The sequence below is a fragment of the Chrysemys picta genome, chromosome 2 (genome assembly GCF_011386835.1).
Source record: "Chrysemys picta bellii isolate R12L10 chromosome 2, ASM1138683v2, whole genome shotgun sequence".
Taxonomy (NCBI): domain Eukaryota; kingdom Metazoa; phylum Chordata; order Testudines; family Emydidae; genus Chrysemys; species Chrysemys picta.
Window position 1 is genome coordinate 117685901 of NC_088792.1, and position 14155 is coordinate 117700055.

Genomic DNA, 14155 nt, shown 5'->3' on the forward strand with positions numbered 1-14155 from the left:
ATTTGCAGTTGCTGGCAACAGTCATGCATCAACTTGACACTGTTGAGCACCATTTCTGGGCCCGGTAAACAAGCATTGACTGTTGGAACCGCATCATTATGCAGGTATGGGATGATGAGCAATGGCTGCAGAATTTTCAAATGCATAAGGCCACTTTCCAGGAACTGTGTGTTGAGCTTTCCCCAGCCCTGAAGTGCAGCAATACTAAAATGAGAGCTGCTCTGACAGTGGAGAAGTGAGTGGCGATAGCTGTGGAAACTTGCAATGCCAGACTGCTACCTATCATTGGGGCATAAATTTGGAGTGGGTGAATCTACCATGGGATCTGTTGTGATCCAAATTTGCAAGGCCATTAACAGGCTTCTTCTAAGAAGGGTAGTAACTCTGGGCAATGTTCAGGACATAATGGATGGTTTTGCCGCAATGGGGTTCCCTAACTGCAGTGGGGCGATAGAACGCAAATCCCTGTCTTGGCACCAAACCACCTTGCCAAAGAGTACATAAACCGCAAGGGTATTGCAAACGCTGGTGGATCACAGGGTCCGTTTCACTGACATCAACGTGGGATGGTTGGGAAAGGTGCATGACGCGCACATCTTTAGGAACTCCGGTCTGTTCAGAAAGCTGCAAGCAGGGACTTTCTTTCCAGACTGCAAAATAATCGGTGATGTTGAAATGCTAATCCTGATCCAGGGAGACCCAGCCTACCCCTTGCTCTCATGGCTCATGAAGCCATACAAAGGCAGCCTGTTCAGTAGTAAGTACCGGTTCAGCCATAGGTGGAGCAAGTGCAGAATGGTGGTGGAATGTGCATTTGGATGTTTAACAGGTTGCTAGTACTGTTTGCTTACTAGGTTAGACCTCAGTGAAAGCAATATCCCTATTGTTATTGCTGCCTGCTGTGTGCTCCATAATATCTGTGAAACAAAGGGAGAAAAGTTTCCGCTGGGGTGGGGCGTTAAGGCAGATCACCTGGCAGCCAATTTTGAGCAGCCAGACACCAGGGCAATAAGAAGAGCACATCGAGAGGCTCTGCGTCTTTGTGAGGCTTTGAAAACTAGTTTCAGCAATGAGCCAGAGACACTGTGTTGTTCCTTACCAAACTGTCCCCTCCAGTGCATTTTCTCCCCTGTAAGCACCACCCCCACCAACCACCATGTGTTTAATGAATAAAGAGCCTTTTCCCCTCCATCCTTTATGTTTTATTATGCACACAAACACACAGAGACAGCAAAGAAAAGTAAAAAGAACAGGAGTACTTGTGGCACCTTAGAGACTAACAAATTTGTACTCCTGTTCTTTTTGCGGATACAGACTAACACGGCTGCTACTCTGAAAGAAAAGTAAGATAACCTGGGGCAAAAGGGCTGATGATACTGTGTGGGGAGAAACAAGGAAAGCTTGCTTACAGATGCACTGCAGTAACAATCAAAGGTGTGGGAATGGGCACCTTCTGGTCCTAGTACCCTCCCCTGGTCTTGAATGCAAGGGATACCGAACTCTCCCACTCCTCCCGCCTCATAGGACATTTGTGGGAGGAGAAGGTAGAACTGGGCGATGATGGCAGCAGGTTCAGCATAGGCTGCAGAGGGACTCTAGCATCCAGCTGCCTTTCTTGAACCTCAGCCAGACGCCTCAACATGTCTGACTGCTCCTTCATAATCCACAGTATCTCTTCCTGCGTGGCACGCTCTTGTTCCCTGCATGATCTCCTGCCCTCCCTGTCCATATCCAGGTTCTCGGACAGTGTGATCCTCCATGCTCTGAGCTCTATCTTGTCACTCTCAGAGGCGCGCATTAACTCATTGAACATGTCCTCCCAAGTCTTCTTTTTCCACCTTCTAATCTGGGGAAGTCTATGTCCTGGTGTGGAGGATGCGCCAACAGACAAGGTTTCAGCTGCAAGGAATGCAAAGCACAAGGGTAACATTGACAGTGCATACATTGTTTCTGCTGCAAGGTTAATTTTTTTTTTTTTAATAAAAAACATCCCTCAATACACTTCACTGCAAGCCACAACATAATCACAACCGCTGGCTATTGCAAGAGTCAGTTTGCTGTTCCAGCCATGATGAGTAAAGCCACGAGGCATGGGCCAGAGGTCTTGTCCTGCTGCTTTTATGAAGACATCCTTGGGATCACAGGTTGGAACTTCAGAAAAGCCTCCTTTCCCCTAGCAACCTGGATGGTGTTTGAGAACCGGCACCAGTGTAAAGCCCCACAAATAATTTGTTTTTTTACAAAAGTGGCACTGGGTTGGTGAGGAAGGGAGACAAACAGGAAACCACCACCCTCATGCCCCCATTTTTTTCAATGTTGCTTGCAATACACAGTGATCCCTTCCAACCACAACCATGGCACGTTTGGGAAAGCGTGGTTGTGTGACCCAGATTTCAACAAATGGGGCGGATACTTGTTGAATTGTTTGCAGTTTAAAGGCTAGCATTGAAAACTTCTCCCATTTCCCCCTAGGTGACCCTATGAGACATCACTCTCCTGAGGGTAACAGAGGTGGCAAGAGAGCAGACGCTGCAAGTGTCTGGGTACAGATCTGGTCCTTATGCTGCAATGATGCCAGGAGAGTTAATACTGGAGTGGCGTGGGAAAGTGTCTTACCATGGTGGATTAAATAAGGCAGCCCTTCCCAGAAACCTTCTGCAAAGGATTGCAGAGTATCTCCATGAAAGCTTCCTAGAGATCTCCATGGAGGATTTCCAGGCCATCCCCGTGCACATAAACAGTCTTTTTCGGAGAGCACCCTCTGCATAGCTGGAGTTGCCATCGACACCCAGTACACCTACTTTTTTGTTCAGATTCAACATAAAAAATAGCATGTAACCCCTACAGTTTGATTGGAAATGTGTACTCACTGGAGGTTCCTTCCCCAGCATCATGCTCTGCTGCCAACTGGTCCAGTGAAGGAATGGGCTTCAGGGTTAAAAACCGTTCTTGGCTGTCAGGGAGAATGGATCCTCCACTTGCCTGCCTCCCATTCTCCTCCTACTACTACTTCTCTTCCCTGTCAACAATGTCCTGCTTGTTGTTACTCGAGGTCGCCTGGCCCTCTTAGGAGGTATCCATGGAGCGTTTTGGGGTAGTGGTGGGGTCATCGCCGAGAATCGCATGCAGCTCCACAAAGCGGCATGTCTGTGGGGCAGAACCAGAATGACAGTTCGCCTCTGGTACGCTTGCCGAAGCTCCTTTATTTTCACACAGCACTGCTGTGTGTCCCTGGTGTAGCCCTTCTCCTCTGTGCCCCATGCTAGCTTGGCATAAATGTTAGTGTTTCTTCTGCTGGCTCGGAGTTCTGCCTGCAGAGATTCTTCTCCCCACACACACAGCAATAAGGTCCACCACCTCCTGTGTACTATATACTGGAGCGCGTTTGCGCATTTGAGTCTCCATGATCCACTGTGCTGGAGAGCTCTCTACAATGATCAAACAGGAAATGAAAATTCAAAAGTTCTCAGGGCTTTAATCTGTTTCCTGTGTACCTGGCTGACATGCAGTGGAGTTGAACATGCTCTCCAGAGCAGTCACAGCGGAGCACTGTGCGACACCTCCTTGAGGCCAATTCATTCAAATTACACATGTCGTGTCTACACTATCCCCATGTCAACCCGTGGATGTCGAATCAAGTGCTATCACTCACACAGAGGTGGAGTACAGAAGTCGACTTTACAGGCCACTTAGGTCGGCGGAAGGGACTCGGTAGTGTAGACACATTATTAGAGCGACTTAACGCAGTTTATGTCGACCTAAGTTTGTAGTGTAGACCAGGCCATAGCTTCTACTACTCATGGGAATGGATTTTTTTATGCCGATGGGAGAGCACAGAGCAGTGGTTCTCAACCTATTTACCACTGTGAGCCACATATGCAGCTCTCTGTGTGTTATGTGACTGTTATCCACACACAATATATATATATACTACCTGTATGGCTCTGAGGATGTCACATGGGTCGCAGCTGTGTGTTGATTGGGCTGTGAGTTGAGAACCACTAGCATAGAGCATCTTCACCACATGCACTGAAGCGGTGCTGCTGCTGCACCGGTACAGCTGCGCTGCTGCAGCGCTCTAAATGTAGACATGCCGTAAGTAAACTTTATCCAGTGACAGGTTTCTCACTTGTAACCTCTTTGGGGTACAGAAGGCAGTGTCCTGTGCTGAAGAAAATGTAATTATACTGAGGATGTTAATCTCACTTATTCACTATGGGTCAGCACAAAGTATATACCCCATTTAAGTCCCAGCAAAATAGACCTTGTAGTTGTCCAATGTACTGGAGTGAATGTCAATCTGTCTGTAAAGCAATCAGAATACTGGGACTGCATGAGGGACGGGATAGAGAATGATCCAAAAACTAAGTATAGGAAGGACAATACGTCAGTGGTAGACCATCATGTGGAATATTGCATTCAGTTATGGTCACTTCATTTAAAAAAAGTGATAGAAGAAACTGACAGATTCAGGAGACAAGATAAGAATATGCAAAATAATTACTGGTATTGAGAAGGTATAGCAGGAACTTCTGTACACCCTGTCTCACGCTACACCATGGGGCCATTTAAGAGCAGACATATGCAGCCCTCCATGCCTGGGCAGATACATGGCAGGTTCTGCTCTGACAAATGTTCAAGTAAACACATTGTGCCAAATTTAAACCTGGTATAAGCAGGTGAAACGGTTGCCCTTTACCCTTCTACACCAGGCTGAGAAAAAATAAGTTAACAAAATTAACAGTAATTAGTAATTTTTAATTATTGCAAAGAGAGAGATTGTCCGTGGTTAGGGTACTAGCCTGGAATGCAAGAGAGCTCAGGTTCAATTCTCAGTTCTACTAAACACTTCCTGTGTCACCCAGGGCAAGTCACTTAAACTTTCTCTGGCACAGCTCCCCATATGTAAAATGGGCATATAGCACTTGGCTAGCTCACAGGATTTAAGCTTTGCTGATTTGATTGGTCTGATTTATTTATTTCCCCAGGCTCACTGGGTGGCATAAAGTGAGTGTACTGTCTCTCTCTGTTGGTCATGGCTATTCACTAAGCCCAGAACTAACTGCCTTCCCTTACCTGGCAGAAGCAGCAACCATTGGCAGGACATGATCCATACATCAGTGCAGAACATAGGCTGCTGTTGCATTGGGCAGGACCGGTTTTAGGTGCAGGTGAGCAGAGTGGTCATCTTGGCTGCCAGTGTCCGGGGTGGGCACCACACTACTGTGCCACTAGGCCATTTTTTTGGTTCTAGCACTCCAGTGCACTGCCAAAAATGTTTCCATCCTGGCAGGAAAAATGCCTAGGGCCAGCCCTTGTGTAGGGGCACCTGCTGTGCCCACACATCAGCAAAAGAGCTAATGTCAACAGTATAAACCCCCTCCCAAAATGGTGATAGTGCCAGTTATCAGAAAGCTGATTGTAACCAGCAGATATCATGGAAAGAAATCACTAATTTTAATTTAAAATAGTACCCCAATGTCTATTCTCATTTACATCTGTCCAACCCAGCAAAGACCAGAAGGTTGCCCAAGACTGTAACACAGCAGAATTTAACTTAATATTTTAAAATAAATTAACATACACATGCCAAAACCTCCTCATCTTATCTTTAACAGAGGCAATTGTTTTGCATTTGGGGCTGGCCCCTGCAAAAAAGCCAGGCATAACTTTGTGAAGAATATATAAAATCATGACTGGTTTAGAGAAAGTAGATAAGGAAGTGTTGTTTACTACTTCTCATAACACAAGAACTAGGGGTCACCAAATGAAATTAATAGGCAGCAAGTTTAAAACAAACAAAAGAAAGTATTTCTTCACACAATGCACAGTCAACCTGTGGAACTCCTTGCCAGAGGATGTTGTGAAGGCCAAGACCATAACAGGGTTTAAAAAAGAACTAGATAAATTCATGGAGAATCGGTCCATGGCTATTAGCCAGGATGGGCAGGAATGGTGTCCCTGGCCTCTGTTTGCCAGAAGCTGGGATTGAGTGACAGGGGATGGATCACTTGACGATTACCTGTTCTGTTCAATCCTTCTGGGGCACCTGGCATTGGCCATTGTTGGTAGATAGGATACTGAGCTAGATGGACCTTTGGTCTGACCCAGTAGGGTCGTTCTTATGTTCTTATGTACTGGGGAGGCCAATGATAGTTCAAATAAGCACTTGGAGGTTAAACTGTAGTGGATGGTAAATTGAATGAGTCAGCCACACTACAGCAGAAGAGACGCTGTTGAACATAACATTTCAAAAGAGACAGTGCTACATTGTCTGGAATTAATGAGATTGTGTAGAACAAGCAAGATTATCCCTCTCCTCTACACTGGTGAGGCTTTGTTTGAAGAACTGCCTTGTATTTGGGGTGCAAAAGCACTTCAAAAAGAGACACTGACAACTTGGAAGAAGGTCAAAGAAAAGAAACAGAGAAGTAAAAATAAGCTATTGTGTAACTGAGGCATGATTGCCACAAGTTGCATTGGTTTAATTAAAGGTGTTACTTTAAGCAAATGTAATCCACTGCAACTGTTATAAAATCAAATTTAAGAGGATATATTGGTTTAGTTTGTCCTTATAAATGGAGAATTGAGCACATTCATTTTAGAAAAAAATGCTCATATGTGTCTATTTATAAACGGAGGTGACAAAACGGGGCAGTTCACGAAAGTCTAATGTGTGAGAAGCAGGTCAATAATATCAGAAATGTAACCTTCATCTGGATTGAGTGACTGCACCAACAGTACCTTATGGAGTCACAAAGTTATATTTTTAATCATCTGTTGAATGCGAGAGCAGGGTACTGTGTGGCAATGATTTGCAGCTCTTTAGTCCATTTGTACCACCTACCTTCAAATAGCACAAAAGTTAGAGTGGTGGTGACTTCTATTTTTAAGTGTTTATTTGACATTTTAACATGGTTTATTACAGACTCAACTGTCCAAAAAAAAAGAATCGTGAGGGACAATAAAATAAAGAAGGGAGAAGAAAGATTATCAGCAAATCTTGAGCTAGCTAAGCCACAGTTAAAGGGGGAAAAAAGATGATGTCTGGAAACAGATAGACATTTCATGGCCTGAGCTCCCACTTTCAAAGCTATCAATGTCTAAATTACTGCACATAGTAATTAATCTATTTAATCACTTTAGGCGTACATTGTTAAGTCACATTGGATCTTTCTTTTTTTTAACAGAGAAGGTAATCATCTTCGGGGGAGATACCCTTAAGGTGAATTATTATGACAGCATACCTAATAGAGGGTATCACATAAGGAAATATGAAAATCAGAGTGATTGGTCAAATCCTTTACTGCATTATCCACGGAAGTATTTTCTTTGGCCTCAAGCTCACAGACAGAAATTGTTTTCTGATCGAGGAGCCCTCTCCCTTACTCAAAGCCTTGCCCCTCTAGATTGAAGGAGGGCTTGTCCTGGCTTACTGTAGTACAAACACATTTCCCAGGAAGCCACAGGGCTCTGAGACCCTCCAACCAGATCCCACTGACCTGAGAATCTACGCCCTAGATGGTAAGGATCCTATGACAGATTCAATGAGTGGGGAGACTCCCCATTAGCACAGAGTGGAACCAAGAGGATAGCTGCATTTGTGCAAGTTAGTGCTAGTGTAGACAATCCATGCCTAGTTAACCATGACTTGTGCTGGCACAGTTTATCTCAGTGTGAAAGCCGAGTGTGGGCAAGACCTTAGTAAGGTGACAACTCCACTTTATCTAAAAATATTTGTTTTATAAAAACAAACCCTTAAGACCCACAGAAAAATGTTCCTCCCTGTTATTCTTTTAAACTCCATTGAAAACACTGTTTTTACAGCAAGGACAAATTTCCAACAAGTGTTTACAACCCAAATGTTACAGCATTGAGAACTTGGAAGCACCTTAACTGATTTTCATTGTCCAAGATAAGAGATGCGCAGACTGTGAAAGAGTCATAAATAGGTAAAGAAATACTTGTTTACAAAATATGGCTTTCAGGCCATGTCCCCAGTAATAGCATTTCGCATTAACCTCCCTGTGCACATTAATGAAGATTTACCTTTTTAGATTCCTTTCATCTTGGTTACTAGGCTGAAATATTTGTATAATAGTTACAGCAACAAATCCAGTTAAATCAGTATACAGCCCCAGTAGTAATGCTCTGCACAGCCATGTCAATAATCCAGTTCTGCCTGCTCTCCAGCTTGGGAGACGAAAGGAATGTCTTACCCCTCATCCCCAGCCCCACCCCAGAGCCAGTACCCCCAGCCAGAGCCCTCATCCCCTGCACCCCAACCCTCTGCCCCAACCTTGAGCCCCCTCCTGCACCATGAACCCCTGTGCCCCAACCCCACCCTGCAGCTCTCACCCCTGCACCCCAACCTCTGCCCTACCCATAGCCTCCTCCCACACTCCAAACCCCTCGGCCACACCCCATTAATTTTGTGTAATAATAATCAACAATGGATAGATTCTTAATAAAGTTACCCAGAAAAAAAGAACAAAAGGGTAATTCACCAAGTGACGGCCTGAGTTCGACACCCAGCTTGCAAACTGAAGTTATACAGAAGAAAGATGCGGCAATCTAAAAGATAAGAAAAGGAGTTTTCATCAATCTTGGCTATCAAGATTTACATGGTTGAAGTACAATAACGAATTAGAGCTTTTTGCTTTTGAGGGTTATTGATCCAAGAGTGCTTGATTGTTTCCATATTCAAAAAAGTATTAATAAAGTTGATATTCTTAGTTAAATAAATTTGTCTTACGATAGTGATCTTGTGCAATATAGGGAAACTGTTGAATGCTTTCTGTTTCCAGTCCATTTATAAATTATTTTAAAAAATATATATCAGTTTACAAGGCGGGGGGAGGGGGAAGGGAGAGGACTTGGACCCATTCTGGGCACCACCAAAAATTATACAAACCTGCTGCCACTAGCTTTAATCTAATAAGTGCACATAACAGTAGTAGAAAAGATGTGGTGGCATTGACGTCAGCACAGGTAATAACTTGAATATGTACCCAGGGTCCCTAGATGGGCTCACACAAGCCCATGCCCCCAGAACTTCACTAATCTAGCAGGCCTGGGTAACAATAGTAAAGCTAGCACAGGCACGCCTACCAGCACTACAATTACACCTTAGTTTGTGGGGTTGCTGTACCCTGAAAGAATGAGGGAGATGATCACACACTTAAAGCTATATTGTGAATGACCCTTACCCAGCTGGCCCTGGCCACTGAAGTTGCATGCCACATGCAAGTGCCACCCACAGCTTCAACCCCTGAACTTGGGGTAGCTAAGAGACTGCTCCTGGGGCACAGGATATCAGCCCAAAGGGGACAAGAGATCTGGAGATGTCAGGGCCATCCTTAAACTCCATTGCCTGACTTAGGGTATGTCCTTTGGCTTATACCTGGATATCCAATTAAAAATACAACTGGATGAATGTTTAAAAAGTTTTAGAAATACTGAAAATCATTCATTCAAGCCACCATTATTTAGAATTTGTTATATAAAATTCAGGTCTTTTTGGGTCCTTGGAAAGTAAATATCACATCTAAAATTGGTATGTGATGAGGAAATTAAAGAGCTTTTCCAGAGTCTCTCCATTTAGCAGAACACTCAGCACAAACTAACCCAATTCACCAGCCCTAATGAAAGCCATTATCATTGAAGAATCAAACTGTGGAGAGCACCCGCTGCTCATTCCGATGCGTTACATGAAGAGGTGTGATCTCTTTCCACTTAGTCTTCTCTGCCTTGGCAGCATTCAGCATTGGCCTTGGAAATACTAATGGTTCTTACATAACTATAAGTGCACATATTCTCACTGCTTGTTTGGCTGAGAGAGAAATTTCCAGAGGAAAAAAATTACTTAGGTTTAAGCCAAACAAGGTCATAACTATAAAGGGAAGGGTAACAGCTCTCCTGTGTACAGTACTATAAAATCCCTCCTGGCCAGAGACTCCAAAATCCTTTTACCTGTAAAGGGTTAAGAAGCTCAGGTAACCTGGCTAACACCTGACCCAAAGGACCAATAAGGGGACAAGATACTTTCAAATCTTGGGGGGGGGAAGGCTTTTGTTTGTGCTCTTTGTTTTGGGGGTTGTTCGCTCTTGGGACTAAGAAGGACCAGACATCAATCCAGGCTCTCCGCATCTTTCTGAACAAGTCTCTCATATTTCAAACTTGTAAGTAAACAGCCAGGCAAGGCGTGTTAGTTTACCTTTGTTTTCTCAACTTACAAATGTACCTTTTTGCTAGAGTGTTTATCTCTGTTTGCTGTAACTTTGAACCTAAGGCTAGAGGGGATTCCTCTGGGCTCTTTAAGTTTGATTATCCTGTAAAGTTATTTTCCCTCCTGATTTTACAGAGATGATTTTTACCTTTTTTCTTTAATTAAAAGCCTTCTTTTTAAGAACCTGATTGATTTTTTCCTTGTGTTTAGATCCAAGGGGGTTGGATCTTGATCCACCAGTTGGTGGGAGGAAAGAGGGGGGATGGTTAATTTCTCCTTGTTTTAAGATCCAAGGGGTTTGGATCATTCACCAGGGAATTGGTGAAGAGTCTCTCAAGGCTACCCAGGGAAGGGAATTAGCATCGAGAGTGGTGGCAGCGGACCAGATCTAAGCTGGTAGTTAAGCTTAGAAGTTTTCATGCAGGCCCCGACATTTGTACCCTAAAGTTCAGAGTGGGGAAGCAGCCTTGACACAAGCAGTGAGAATATGTGCACTTTTGTGCTGTGTTTCTAATCATAGAAGATCAAGAGATCACAGGCTCATCAACAAAACCCTCCGAAGTGTCAGCAATCCACAGGCAGATCAAATGAAGTCTAGCCCAAACAGTGCCTGACAGAGGAAGTACACAAGTGCACTAAAGAAGCGGTATGGTCACCCTGAACAGGATGGCATGCACTTTGCTGAGGAAGTGGCTTTCATCCTGGTTCATGAGCCCAGCAACACTGCATGCAGCCAAATACAAATGTTACGAGTTTATTTTTTAGCACTAAAGATGCCTGGTTTATAAATCTATACATTTTTGCAAAGATTTTCAACAAACAGTCCAGCAACCCAATATGCTTTTTCTTATACCAGAAGTGCAGAGAGGCTGGGTGACAAGGGTATATTTTCTTCTAGCTGCATGACTCTGACTCTGTTGATTCCCAACACAAGTGAAGAAATGCAAGTTGACTAGCAGTTGTGCCTTAAGACTGATGCCTATGAGTGCAACATCTGCAGCAGGGCTCCTAATGATCACATTGTGTTAATCCTTGGCAGCATGTTTCACATGAAGAAATCTACGTGTCATGTTCTTCATAGTCACAACTTAATTAATCAACAGCTGTGACTGTCACTGAACCCTTCTGCACAGCCACACAGTGAGACTCCTCTCCATGGGCTATGTAGAGAGTGATGTCCTTGCCTACATCTTGCAAATCTGCATCCCTCCACAGGGTGCACACACATTTTTGAAGTGCTTCCTGATTGTTACCATCAGAAAGAAACTTGTTCCACTGACTTCAGATTTTCTAGTCCTTTCCATAAATTTGTACAGTTTGGCAGCCACCAGCTGCTCGGCATGAGTATTTCACATTTTTTGATGCTCACATCAGGATACTGATCTGTGACAAAATCCAAATGAGTACATTTGTACTATCTTGCACGTCTAATCATGTACACTAAAATGGCATCTGAAAACTCAACAAATGTTGAAGGAACATCATGTAGTGCTTGGATGACAGCCATTCCATCAAAGATTATTGTACCATTCTCTGGAACATGGTCAATAAGCCATGCTCCACCTTTAGGTCAAAGAAAATAGATCAGACCTGATTTGTCGGCTTTTATCAGAATACCGTCAGCGCTAGCAAGAAGATAGGAAACTGCTCCCAAATGGTAGGACAAGTTTTCCCTGAGATCAATTTACCTACTTTGACCTAATACAAGAAGTCTTGCTAAGAGTTTGTTGTCATTATAAAGAATCACATCTTTGCCAGCTACTTTTGCTTTTCTTTTGGGTTTGACTTGATCACTGAATGTTTTCAATTTCTGGCTTTTCATAGGAGAAAAAATGTCCTGAGTAGCAGAAAGCAGTTCCTGGTTCAAGAAGTCTATTAGTGAAATTTCACGATTCTCTTGAGCAGCAAGCAAGTCATATGTAATCTCACTGGTGGAAACAACACCTGAATTTAAACATACTCGTCCATCTTGAGACACATCAAAAGGATTGATCATGCATTCAATAGTGCCTAAAATAGTCGTTATGGCTGTCTCATCATTCTGAACTCAAGTTCTATCGAGATTCTTGTGTTTTCTTGGAGTCATGCCTGCCATACTTCATACTGTCTTCTTAGAGCAGCTCTCTTAGGTTGTGACAAAATCCAGTGATAAACCAGTGAATGATTTTGTGTCAATCCAATCAAGCCACCTTTTGTTTTTGAATCTTTTATTGCAGATTTGTTTAATTGCCTTGTCACAGACAACTGAAGAGAATCCACATCCATTTTGACATTGGACTGCTCACTGTCCTTGAGTGCTGAGTTCTGTGTAACATTCTGGGGGGTGGGGCGTGATGGGCAGTTTCATCACTTCCAGCCAGCATGAAGGAAGATACTTGGCATAGTTTACCTGATTGTAAGAGAAGAACCAGGGCATCATGAAGAGGATAGCTGAAAGGTGCAATTCCTAGTCAGACTCATGGGTTACTGTCACAAAAAGGGGAAAGATTTGCACCATGTTGATGTAAGAGCTCCAGAAGGCAAATGTTGTGTTCTCTTTGCTCTTCCTCTGCACAAAGACTTCATATTTTCTGACCACCAAGACGACCTGCTTAATTTCAAGCTGATCATCTGTATCAATACTTTGTTTCAGAATAGTGTAGATAGTAGACATCTCTCCTGTTTCAGAGTAGCAGCCGTGTTAGTCTGTATCCGCAAAAAGAAGAACAGGAGGACTTGTGGCACCTTAGAGACTAACAAATTTATTAGAGCATAAGCTTTCGTGGACTACAGCCCACTTCTTCGGATGCATATAGAATGGAACATATATTGAGGAGATATATATACACACACAGACAGAGAGCATAAACAGGTGGGAGTTGTCTTACCACCTCTGAGAGGCCAATTAATTAAGAGAAAACAAACTTTTGAAGTGATAATCAAGCTAGCTCAGTACAGACAGTTAGATAACAAGTGTGAGAATACTTACAAGGCGAGATAGATTCAATGTTTGTAATGGCTCAGCCATTCCCAGTCTTTATTCAAACCGGAGTTGATTGTGTCTAGTTTGCATATCAATTCTAGCTCAGCAGTTTCTCGTTGGAGTCTGTTTTTGAAGTTTTTCTGTTGTAATATAGCCACCCGCAGGTCTGTCACTGAATGACCAGACAGGTTAAAGTGTTCTCCCACTGGTTTTTGAGTATTTTGATTCCTGATGTCAGATTTGTGTCCATTAATTCTTTTGCGTAGAGACTGTCCGGTTTGGCCAATGTACATGGCAGAGGGGCATTGCTGGCACATAATGGCATATATCACATTGGTAGATGTGCAGGTGAACGAGCCCCTGATGGTATGGCTGATGTGATTAGGTCCTATGATGATGTCACTGGAATAGATATGTGGACAGAGTTGGCATCGGGGTTTGTTACAAGGATAGGTTCCTGGGTTAGTGGTTTTGTTCAGTGATGTGTGGTTGCTGGTGAGTATTTGCTTTAGGTTCGGGGGTTGTCTGTAAGCGAGGACAGGTCTGTCTCCCAAGATCTGTGAGAGTAAAGGATCATCTTTCAGGATAGGTTGTAGATCTCTGATGATGCGCTGGAGAGGTTTTAGTTGGGGGCTGAAGGTGACAGCTAGTGGTGTTCTGTTATTTTCTTTGTTGGGCCTGTCTTGTAGGAGGTGACTTCTGGGTACTCGTCTGGCTATGTCAATCTGTTTTTTCACTTCAGCAGGTGGGTATCTCTCCTGTGGTGCCCCAGTGTTTAGAAAATAATGGATAGCTGACTTCTCCAGAGTACAATCACATTGAAGAGCAGTATGAAAACTCGTCCAGCTAGGAAATGTACATGAGTCACCATAGAGAGCCTTGATGAAAATATTTGCCAGTTCTGTTCTCAGTGCCGATTCCAGTTGTGTTCTTCACTTGTAAGCCTCTAATAGGACATGTGCATC